Source organism: Ornithorhynchus anatinus, chromosome 4, assembly GCF_004115215.2.
Source record: "Ornithorhynchus anatinus isolate Pmale09 chromosome 4, mOrnAna1.pri.v4, whole genome shotgun sequence".
Lineage (NCBI taxonomy): Eukaryota > Metazoa > Chordata > Mammalia > Monotremata > Ornithorhynchidae > Ornithorhynchus > Ornithorhynchus anatinus.
The window spans coordinates 69,347,085-69,359,732 of NC_041731.1; the positions used below are offsets into that span (position 1 = coordinate 69,347,085).

A 12,648-nucleotide genomic window follows, 5' to 3' on the forward strand; every position below is an offset into this window, starting at 1 on the left:
CCAGTGCTTTGAAATGGTAAGAGGGCACCTGACTTTTTCTGGAAGCCCTACAGTAAGTCTGTAATTTTATTTTTGAATTTAACCCAACCATTCTGACTCAACTTCAAGTCAAATGATCACATAACTGAAATCTTGATAGACTCCAGAAATCAACATCAAACTGATTTAGCCCATATTTTCTGAAATAAAAAATCCTCAGAGAACATGAAGATAGTTTCATTTTTCTTTTCTTTTTTTTTTCTTTTCAGGAACTTTGGACATTAAGCAACTGGATTTTTTGAAACTATTTGATATTCACTACTTTATTTTAAATGTATTTTCATGTTCAACCAGAATCCAGTCCAAATATTCCAAATGTGTACCCACTATTAATTTCCCCCCTTTCACTTATGTTTTATAACAGTAGATCATCAATATGCCCAATATTGTAGTAAAAAGCCCATGCATTGAGGTAGTTTATCTAATAATAATGTTGGCATTTGTTAAGCGCTCACTATGTGCAGAGCACTGTTCTAAGCACTGGGGGAGATACAGGGTCATCAGGTTGTCCCACGTGAGGCTCACAGTTAATCCCCATTTTACAGTTGAGTTAACTGAGGCACAGAGAAGTAAAGTGACTTGCCCACAGTCACACAGCTGACAAGTGGGAGAGCCAGGATTTGAACCCATGACCTCTGGCTCCCAAGCCCGGGCTCTTTCCACTGAGCCACGCTGCTTCTCTGGCAATAGCAGGGGCTGGGACTCAGGAGATCTGCATATTTTAATCTTGGCTTCACCACTGAGCTGCTGTGTGACCTCAAGCAATTCACTTATAACCTCTTTGTACTTTAGTTACCTCACCTGTAAAATAAGGATAATACCACTGGTCTCATAGAGATGTAGTGAGGGAAAAAAAAATGAGATAACTGATAGGAAAACACTTTGGAAAAAAAAAGTGTTAAGCAAATTTGAAGTACCTTCAGCCTCTCAATGTGTATTTTCACTGTGTATTTTGCATAGGTCTCTGTTCGAGAACTTGGGAAAATGCTCTTATCTGGATAGAATGCAATGCCATATCACCATTGCTGAAACTGAAAATTACTCAGTGGAATGCCAAGTGAGCTTTCAGCATCCCCCGATTGCTTGGGCAATGGCCACAGTGGCAAGTGAGCAGGCTTTCAGGAAAGCTGAGTTGAATGTCTAGGGATTGACCAGCCAGCCACTGATGACAACACCAGGCTCACAGCCCAGAGCTTCAGTGTAAAGGAGAATATGAATGGTTGTTGGCAACCAGAGAAGCAACAGACAGGGGAGTCTGGTTCCCAACTCCCATCTCCCCACAAAAGCTCCCCACCCTCCCTGCACACCAATTCCAGGACTTCTATTTCTACCAGAGCCAAGTTCAAGACAGTTCTGGTTTCCAGCACTGGCTGTCAAAGGGGAAGATTATGTACAGGCATGAGGCTCAGTCAACCTGGGATTTATTACAGGCATAGCCCCTGCATTGTAGAAGATCTGCATGTCTTGTGTATTGGTTCTATGTCACAGCAGAAACATTTAAATCAATTTATCAGAGGTATTTATTGAACACTTTCCATGTGCAGAGAAATGTATTGAGTGAATGGGAGAGTGCAATGCAATAGAGTTGGTTAGGTAAGTTCCCTGCCCTCAAAGAAATTACAATCTAGAGGGTATTTATTGAATGTCTATTATGCAGAGTTATGAATTAAGATCCCTGCCAACAAGGAGTTTACAATCTAGAAAGGAAGAGACATGAAATAATATGCAATTAGGAGGAAGAAGGAAAGTGGGATATGTAGAGCTAGATAATAGCATATGTACTAGTGTGTGTAAACCAATATGTACATAAGCAGAGTGGCCTAATGGAAAGAGCATGGGTCTGGGAGCCAGAGAATTTGTGTTCTAATCCCACTCTACCACTTCTCTGCTTTGGACCTTGGGGAAGTCACAACTTCTCTTTACCTCAGTTCCCTCAACTGCAAAATGGGGATTCAATAGTTGTTCTCCCTTCCAGCTTAGACTGTGATCCCCGTATACTCAGGGCAATTCTAGGCACATAGTGAGCACTTAAATGCCACTATCATTACTACAGAAGGGCTACAGGTACTTGTGAGTATTTAAGTGCACGAAGGTGCTGATATGGTTAGATCTATTAGACAGAACCTGGTTTCTAATCCCTCTTCCAAAACTTCCTGCTATGTGATTTTAGACAAGCCTTTTCTCTGTGCCTCAATTCCTCATCCATTCATTCAACTGTATTTATTGAGCACTTTTTGTAAGGAAAGTACTGTAGTGATCTGTAAAATAGGGAAAACCTAGTCTCTCCCTGCTTTACACTGAGAGTTCCATATGGGACATTGGCACTTAGTAAATGTTTAACAAGTGCAATCATTACTAGGTGGAAGTTAGTGTAATATAACCAAGATAAAGAATAAATTAGCTGCAGTAGCCCTCCCATAGAAAATCTAATTTCTGAAGGGCTTTGAGGAGCGAGCCCATCTCCTCCAAGAGGCCTTCCCTGACTAAGCTCTAATTTCCTCTTCTCCCAATCCCTTCTGTGCTACTCTTGCACTCGGATTTGCACCCTATCTTCATCCCTCCCTCAAGCCCACAGCACTTATGCATATAGTCTTAATTTTGTTACATTAATGTCTGTCTGCCTCTATAGACTGTAAACTTGTGGGCAGGGAACATGTCTACCAACTCTGTAATACTGTACTCTCCCACCTTAGTACAGTGTTCAGCACACAGTAAGTGCTCAATACAACTGATTGACTGATTGATTTTGGCAAATATGAAGGGAGAGCAAGTTCCATGAAGGAAGAAGTGAGCAGGGGGTCTGAGGTGGGAAAAGATGGAGGAGAAAGCACATTAAATAGCTTGGTATATAAGGGAAAAATGGTGTGAACTGGTGTGTAATGGGATAAAACAGTGAATAAGAATTGGGGAAGAGTGACTAGAGTCAGAAGTTTCTGTTTGCTGCAGAGAGGATTGAGCCTCCTAGGAAGGTTTTTGAGGAGTGGAGAGATGTGTGCAGAAGTTAGCTGATAAAAAGGATTTGGGCAGGGGAATGAAGTATGGGCTGGAGAGAGGAGGGACAGCAAGTGGTCGATCAGCAAGGAAGCTTTGCAGTGCTCAGCTCTAAGGAATTTAATATGCTCTCTTATTTTTACATATCCTCGCTTCTCTCCCACAGACTCAGCCCACACACTTTGCTCTTGCCCCTCTAACACCAACCTACCCTTTTCTTTTTATGGTACTTGTTAAGCACTTACTATGTGTCAAGCACTGTTCCAAGCACCAGGATAAATACATGATAATCAGGTTGGACAGTCCCCATCCTACTTTTTGGGCTTATGGTATAAGTAGCAGGGAGAACTGGTACTGAATCACCATTTTACAGATGAGGAAACTGAGGTGTAGAGAAATTAACAGACTTGCCCAAGGTCACACAGCAGACAAGTGTCAGAGCCAGGATTAGACCCAGGTCCTCTGACTCCCAAACCCCTACTCTGGGCCACACTGTTTCTATTCTCTGTCCCTCACTCTCTCCTCACCAACTGTTTACCTCTTACTTACATCCTCCTTTCTGCCTGGAACGTGCTCCCCCATATATATCCATCAGACCACCACTTACCATCTTCAAATCCCTATTAACATCATATCTTCTCCAGGAAAGGCTTCCTTTAATCTCCCACCTTTTTCATCCTCTTGTGTCACCTGTGTACTTGGGTCTATCGCCTAATCACTACATATCCTCAGAATCTGTTGCTTCCCCTCTCTGTAATTTACTTTAGTATATGTCTCCCCTCACCCAAGCACTTACTGCAGTACTGTGAATACAGTAAGATCTCAATAAATACCATTTGATTGACTAGTCAATCTAGAATATGACAAATGTCTGGACCAGCTTGATGGCTATCTCAATGAGGAGGGAAGGTTTGATCCTGGAAATGTAGTAGTGGGAAAGCTGACAGGATTTAGTGTCAGATTGAATATGGGAGTTGAAAGACAGCAGAATCAGAGATAATTCCGGGCATGTGGACTTCAGACAAATGATAGAGTTTGCGAATAACCATCACTATATCATTATTCCACACCATCCTTTCTGCATGAGTTACTCTAAATTGACCACCCCGTCGATGTTTTAAAAGTTGTCCCAAATTGAAAAAAAGACTACCAAAAGAAAGACTGCGTGGCCTCTTATCAGATACTCTATTTCTATTTCTTTAACTGAAATGTTGCCCAAACACTTTACCTCTGTCCTTTAACCCTGGAAAGACAAAATATTCCATGCTCTCCTATGTAATCCTACCAAGACAACTGAAAATAGTTTGGGCAAATTAAGCACAATTCTCCTTTCACAAATAAAATATGTAACTGATTGATTGAATTTGAATCTTCCCCAAAATGACAGATTCATGGTCACACTTCAATCACATGGAAAAATCCACATTTGGATAAAATCCAGTTATTCTGGAGTTTACGGGTCAGTTTTTTGTTTTGTTTTGTTTTTTAATTTAGAGGATAGAAATGACAGTGTGAGTTATGAAATTCTGCTATAAGTAATGGGTCCTAGTAAGAGAATGCCAATGTGAACGATAGACAACATTTGCAATAAATCCTCACATTGTGGAATACAAAACTATATTTCATAAACCTCCCCTAGGTCAATACGAGAAACCTTAAGTTACCAACCACATTAACTCTGACCCACTTCAAGGAAAGCAGGGGCCCCAAAGAAGCACTTTCTTACATAAGAGGCAAAACAAATACAATGCATATAATATTTCAACCATTTTTTAAAACTGTTCTACTATTGGCAAATTCTTCCATTGCTTGCAGACTTACCAAGAAAATTCAAATATTTTCCAAGACTGTACTTTAATATGTAGCAGGACCAATTAATTGCTTTTTTTTTTTAACACCAAAATGGTACACAGTCCAAAGCAGGAAGAAAAAAACAAGAGTAAACATGAACAATCAGAAGAAACACTAAAAACATAGTAATATGATTAATCACTAAGCGCTTTTTTTTTAAAAAAAAAAAAGCATACAGAAGCTAGAGAACATTTCTCCCTTAGAAAATGCAATCATCCTTGAATTCATCTGCGTACACTTGTAATTTTTGTAAACACACCCTGCTTTGCCTTTCTGGACAAAACAGACAGAGAGCATAGGCTCTCAAGAGTATGTCTTGAGAGAGATTAAATACTAATGATATCCAGATTAAAATAATCAACTTCTTTGAAATAGAAAGATATATTGACTGTGTTAAGAACTGTCCTTCCATGAATTTTGATATTTTTAAGCATATCAAAGCTCAGCCATTGCTGACATTTTAGAAACATTGACATTTTAAAATATAGAAATTCAAACAAACAGTAGGAACCGCAGTGGGCCTTTGGCCATTAAAAACATCTATTTTGGCCATTTATCTTTTGCAGACTGAGTATACTAAAAAAAGCTTTTTGTTTCAGTTTTCTCTGTGAGAAGCAGCATGGGTTACTGGAAAGAGCCCAGGCTTGGGAGTCAGAGGTCGCGGGTTCTAATCTCAGATCCACCACTTGTCAGCTGTGGGACTTTGAGCAAGTCACTTCACTTCTTTGTGCCTCAATTACCTCATCTGTAAAATGAGGATTAAAACTGTGAGCCCCACGTGGGACAACCTGATTGCCTTGGATCTACCCTATCACTTAGAACAGTGCTTGTCACATATTAAGTGCTTAACAAATACCATCATTATCATTTAATTCTATTACACAAATTTGATTGTTAGGAATATAACTAATCTGTCTAGTGCAGCTGCCATATAACTTCTTTAAACATAAGGAAACACCTCAAAATCCCCTTAGCAAAAACCTTCATTTATTATTGATTTTGTCATTATTTAGATAAAAATCCTTACAAATGTTTCTCTTTAAATGATGTGCATATATATGTATTTATCCATATATCTGACTTTTCAGTGTTAAGTATCAAAAAACCACACTTCTCATGATTTGATATCATAATTGCTTAAAGACAGATCAACACTGCCCGTATGGGACTTGGAGGATCAAAGTAAGATAAACCCAACTCATTCTGGGGAAAAGATATGCTTAGATAATTTTTATCAGTCAATCCATTCATTGTATTTAAGCACTTACTGTGTGCAGAACACTGTACAAAGCACTTAGGAAAGTACAATACAACAGAGTTGGTAGATCTGTTCCCTGCCCACAAAGAGCTGGGTTCTAATCCCAGTTCCACCACTTGTCTGCTCTGTGATCATGGGCAGATGATTTAACTTTTCAGGCCCTCTGTGAACTGGAGTTTGGAGAAACAGATGACAGGGAGGCCAGTTTGGGAGCTGAAGTAATAGTCCAAGCGGGATGTGATAAGTGCTTGGTTGAGTGCAGTAGCAGCTTGTATGAAGGGGAAATGGATTTTGCAATGTTGTGAAGATAGAACCGACAGGATTTGGTGGCAAATTGAATATGTGAGCTGAATGAGAAAGCTGAGTCGAGGATATCGCTAAGGTTATGGGCCTGTGAGACAGGGAGGATGGTAGTGCTGTCTACAATGATGGAAAAGTCGGATAAAGACAAAGTTTAGGTGGAAAGATGAGGAGTTTTGTGTTGGACACATTTAGCTTGAGTGTCGGTGGAACATCCAAGTAGAGGTGTCCTGAAGGCAGGAGGAAATGCTAGACTGCAGAGATGGAAAAAGATCAGAGCTGGAGATGTAGATTTGGAAATCTACTGTGTAGAGATGATAGTTGAAGTGTGGGAGCAAATGAGTTCTCCAAGGGATAAGGTGCTGATGGAGAAGAAAAGAGGACCCAGAACTGAACCTTGAGGAACACCTACAGTTAGAGGATGAGACAGTCCCAGGCCCATTGCCCTCGCCAGTTGTTTCAGATTTTTAACTCCTACCTCAAGCCCTCTGTCCCCCAACCCCTCACCATTTTTTGCCTTGGAGATCTGGCTATGTATTTTGAGAAAATTGAAACCATCAGGTATGGTCTCCCTAAAATCTCCCCTGCTCCTCTCCAGTCCCTCCCTCCCCTGTCCCTTCTTTGACTCTCATATTTCCCAGCAGTGTCTCAAGAGAAGATCACCTGCCTACTTTTAAAATCCACCCTTCCAACTCCATCCATTCACTCCTTATCAAAGCACTTGGTCCCTCCCTTATTCTTTCCCTGACTCCCATCTTCAATTATTTACTCTCCATGGATTCCCCCCCCCCCTGCTTTCAAACATGCTCGTGCCTCCCAATCATTTACTGAGCAGTTACTGTGTACAGAGCACTGTCCTAAGCATTTGGAAGAGAATATAAGTGTAACAGAGTTGGTAGACACATTTTGTGACCATAATGAGCTTAAAGTTGAGCTTACAGTCTCCTATCCTTAAAAAAAAAAAGGCCTCCCTTGACCCCACAGCTCCCTCCAGTTATCACCTCTTCTCCCTCCTACCATTCTTTTCCAAACTTCTTGTCTAAACCCACTGACCACTTCTGCTTCTCCAATTCTCCCCTTGACCGCCAATCCGGCTTCCTCCCAAATCACTCCACCAAAATTGCCCTCTCAAAAGTCAATAGTGACCTCCTTCTTGCCAAATCCAATGGTCACTTCTCCCCTTCTAATCCTCCTCAACTGTTCATCTGCCTTCAATAGTGTCAACTACCTCCTTCTCCTGGAAACATACTCCAACCTTGGATTCACTGACTGTCCTCTCCTGGTTCTCCTATTTCTCTGGCCACTGATTTTCAGCCTCTTTCAAGGACTCCTCCTCTACTCCCCACCCCGTAACTGTAGGACTCCCATAGTGCTTAGTTCTGGGTCCCCTTCTTTTCCTCATCTACACCCACTTCCTTGAAGTACTAACTCCCTTGACTTCAACTTCCATTTTTATGTGGATGATTCCCAAATCTACAACTCCAGCCCTGTCCTCTCTTTCTTGGCAGCCTCGTATTTCCTCCTGTTTTCAGTCCATCTCTACTTGGATATCCCACCAATACCTCAAACTTTACATGCCCAAAATAGAACTCTTCATTTTCCCACCTAAACCTTGGGCTTCTCCTGACTCTTCTATAATTGTAGACATCACTAACATTCTCCCTGTCTCACAATCCCCAAAACCTTGGTGTTATCCTTGACTCATCTCTCGTTCAACCCCCATAGTCAATCTGTTACCAAATTCTGTCAGCTCTACCTTCAGAATATACCGTAATCTACCCTTTCCTCTCCAGTCCTAATGCTACCATATTAATCGATCCACTTAGCATATCCACTGTGGGACAGGGACCGTGTACAATCTGATTATCTTGTATCTACCTCAGTGCTTAGAACAGTGTTTGGCACATAGTAAGCACTTAACAAGTACCATAATTAAACTAAGAACCATGAAAGGACAGTGTTAGTGGAGCCAAGGTTAGATAATGTTTTTGGAAGGGGATGGTCCACAGTGTTGAAGACAGTTGAGAGGTTGAGGAGGATTAGGATGGATTTGTCAAAAAGATGACCTTTCAGAAGGCAATTTTGTAGAGTGAAGGGGGCAAAAGCAAAATTGGACAGGATTAAAGAGAGAATTGTAGGAGAAGTTGTGGAAACAGCAAGTTATGACAACTCACTCAAATAGTTTGGAGAGAACTGGTATGAGGGGGAGAGAGGTCCTTCAGTTTTTTAGAAGATTGGTACTGATGGGGAGGTTCAGGCTTTGACAGAACAAGACCAATTAACTATTGATAATCTTATACCTGCTCCGTGCATACCATACATACACATACAGTCATACTCATTAGCTTTGCTGTCCCTGTTGGAGAGGTCCATGATAAATATTTAACCAAGGAATCTCAAACTACACTGCCAATCCCTAGGCTGCCATAAACTCAAACGTATTAGAACTGGAAATCAGGAGACCCGGGTTTTAAATCACGGTTTTCTCAATACCCTGCTGTATGACTTTGAGCAGTCACGTAACCTCTCTGTCCCCAGTTTCCTCATCTATAAAATGGAGACAAATTACCTTCTCTACCTACCTCTTACTCATATGGGATAGAAACTGTGTCTGATCTGCTAATTTGCTACCTGCACCAGCACTTAGCACACCATAAGTAGGTTATACCATAATGGGAATGATAATAAGTAATGACTAAATTATAATAATCTCCCTCTCAGTCCCTGTCCCATATGGGGCCCTCAGTCTGAGTCCCACCTGATTAACTTGAATTTACCCCGGGGTTTAGATTGTTTGACATATAGTAAGCACTTAATATAATATTAATAATTATTATTATTGTTATTTTAAAAGATGTGGCGGTTCCAAATGCTAAAATGTCTTCTCAGGGAAACATTTATAGGAATCAGCTTTCAGTTTGGGGTGAATCACCTTGCCCCCTCCTTACTCACCTCCCTTCTTTCTTTCTACTGTCCACCCCGTTCACTCCGCTCCTCTGCCGCTCACCTTCTCACTGTCCCCTGTTCATGCCTATCCCACCGTCGACCCCTGGCCCAAATCCTACCGCTGTCCTGGAATGCCCTCCCTCCTCATGTCCGCCAAACTAACTCTCTTCCCCTCTTCAAAGCCTTACTGAGAGCTCACCTTCTCCAGGAGAACTTCCCAGACTGAGCCCCCCTTTCCCTCTGCTCCCCCTTCTCTCCCCCCCACCTGCTCTTCCCCCTTCCCCTCCCCTCAGCACTGTGCTCATTTGTATATATTATTTATTATCCCATTTATTTTGTTAATGAGGTGCATATCTCCTTGATTCTATTTATCTTGATGATGTCTTGTTTTGTTTTTGTTCTGTTTTGCTTTGCTGTCTGTCTGTCTCCCCCGTTTAGATTGTGAGCCCAACACTGGGCAGCGATTGTCTCTGTTGCCAAAATGTACATTCCAAGAGCATAGTAGAGTGCTCTGCATATAGTAAGCACTCAATAAATACTAATGAACGAATGAGGGGTTTTAGAGATACGGGGCAGCCACATTGATCAGGCATTCTCCCCTGCCTTTGAAGGCATCAACACCTGAGAGCAAAGGAGAGCTAACTAGTAGTAATATGGACAATGTTTAAAAGGCCTTCATTTTTAGCTTAAAGTGTATCATGAACACAGGGCAGGCCAAGCCATTGAGAAACCCCCAGGTGGGTGGATTCTTGTTTGAGGGGGAACATTCAGAACACAGATCTCCAAAACGTCATGACTATAAAGCAGTCTGCCAAGCAGATTACTCAAAATCACCTTTAAAAATCACTTTTTCAGTTCAAGACCACCACTTCTGAGTTCACTTCTGAAAATATTCTCTTAATCCTGAATTTCCTAGCTTGTGATGGCTAAGGGATTTCCTGCGTTTACTTTCAATTGGAATTGCGAAGACACACCACATTTCTACAAGGCTGATCGGAAATGAGGTACATCAGTCTTGAGTGCACCAGCTTCTTGTTAAATTCCATCAGCAGGCAAACAACTGTGTCTTTGTCATGGAAACCTGAGTTTAAATGCTTGAGGATCAGATAAAAAAAAAAAGCATATGGGATCTGAACAAAAATGATACGCTTTGATTTTAGATTAAAAAGATAAGAAACCAAAAGCAAGTAAGCTATGAGTCAAAGTGTTTGAAATGAAAACAGTTCAAATGAATTATAAATGTAGAGTTTATATATTTGAACATAAGAATTGCATGTATGTGTTGCTTACATGGAAAAATAGGTTCAACAGCAGTCATTCAATATTGCATATTTTCAACAATCCAGTCTAGATCTCATCTACTTTTGTGCATAGTTTTCCCACATATACCAGTCATTCTGAATGGTTCAGGTGACTTTCTAAAGTCAGCTTTAGGGTTTATTGTAAGCTCTAAAGAGTACAAGAAAAAGGGTGAGATAGGAGGGGACAGGCCAACAAGTATTCTATCAACTATATAAATGTACAAAGGAGTCTGCTACAGCAGGACTGTAGGTAAGAGTCCAGATACTAATTTTTAGATAGATAGGTGTTCAGTCATTTGCAGTTTTATATATTGTGGATAATGATTAAAGAACAAGTATTAATTTGGATGAGGCAAATGACCATGATTGTGGTCTCTTAGACTCTATATCCTGCACCAAAAGGGGAAGTGGTGAATTTCAGGAGGTATGTAAAGCTATGTCTCAATTACATCTATAAAACCAGCTAACCAAAGTCTTACAGAACCTCTAGTTAGAACATACTCAGATTACATAAGATAATAAAAAGCCAGGAAGCTTAAAGGGTTTTCTTGCCCACACATTAAACATGAATTTAATTACTGAAATTTCATGGCGTATGGTCTCAATACATCAGATTTCGCTATTTGAAAGAGGAAAGCTTTGACTGCATTAGATAAATTAAATATACTTTTGAAAGAAAACTCAACTTCCACATAAACATATACATATATGTATGTGTGTATATATATATATATATATATATATATATCTGTGAGAGCTACATATATATATATGTGTGTGTAGCTCTCACAGATTTCATACAGACCCAGTTAAGAGGTTAGTGTGCTTCAAACAATTGTTATAAACTATCAACCCAAATCATTTTTATATTCATACATGACAGAATGCAGCAAGAAGTTTTGTTTTTTGTTGTTTGTTTTTTACTTTACTTGGGAAAAATGTCTGGACCCTCAGAAGAAAGGTGTGCAAATTATCCTGAATCTCCCTTATTCATTTCTCAGTCAGCAGGAATCCAATGAAAAAAACATGGACCTGGATTACTGGTACAGTGGCAACAACAAGCAAGGTCACAAGCTAATCAGCCTCACGGCAGAGGTAATGACATAGCACTGAGGAAACACGTAGATGTGGACAGGTGGCTAATCATATACACTGTATTTTCATGGGGTATGCAATAGCAGTTTGTTGGTTAATAAAAGGCTTCTGGGTAAGTTTTGCTTTTCAATTCCCTTCCAATTAAAATATTGTCTTACGATCTGCTTCTCCACCTCTTCCTACGATTAGTTCCCCTCAGCAGGATCTACCTGTTGAGTGCTCACCACTCCTAGGTCCGTTCTGACCTTTCCATCAGTGGCACAACGCTTCTGGTTGAGCAGCTGAGTAGGTAGGGCAGAGGTGGGGGCTACTCATTTTGGGAATCTGCAACTACTTCTCATGTCCACTCTAACAGAGCAGACCTCCAAATGGTCAGCCAGTCTCTCTCCCTCAAACACACATAGTGGGGCCTTCTTCCCAATCTGCCCTCTTTCATACACCGCACCTATTGTATCCTGCTTCTCACAGCAGCAGAGTAAGCCTGAGAATCACACTTCCTCAAGATCCAGGCTTCCAGCTCCAGGAAAACTGGGGGTAAATGAACCCTGTTCCCACTAGGGAGGGGTCCCTAGAAGAACCTTCCTGATGGTTTTACCTTCTGCTTCCCCACAGGTTTCTTTCTTGCTTGGAGCAGGGATGAGGAAAGAGAGTAGTCTTCCCAAACTTCCAGTTCCAGGAAAATTGGGGGAGATGAGAGGGAAAAAGGAAGTCCTTCAGTAAAGTGGGTAGGGCCCCATTCAACCCTTCCTTCCCCGCAGCTCTATCCCCTCTTCCCTAGAAATGGCAAAATTTTGCTTCATCTGTGCCCTTAAAGGAATTGATATTCACCCTACCCTCAGTCCCACAGCACATATGCACATATCCGTA

The 12,648-nt window shown here is 41.0% G+C and overlaps 1 protein-coding gene across 1 annotated transcript in view; it reads right to left on the reverse strand.

Moving 5' to 3' along the window:
- The window catches only part of RSPO2 (R-spondin 2), a 186,671-nt gene that overhangs the window by 138,798 nt on the left and 35,225 nt on the right, over positions 1–12,648 (reverse strand). The gene's annotated exons all lie outside the window — the stretch shown is intronic.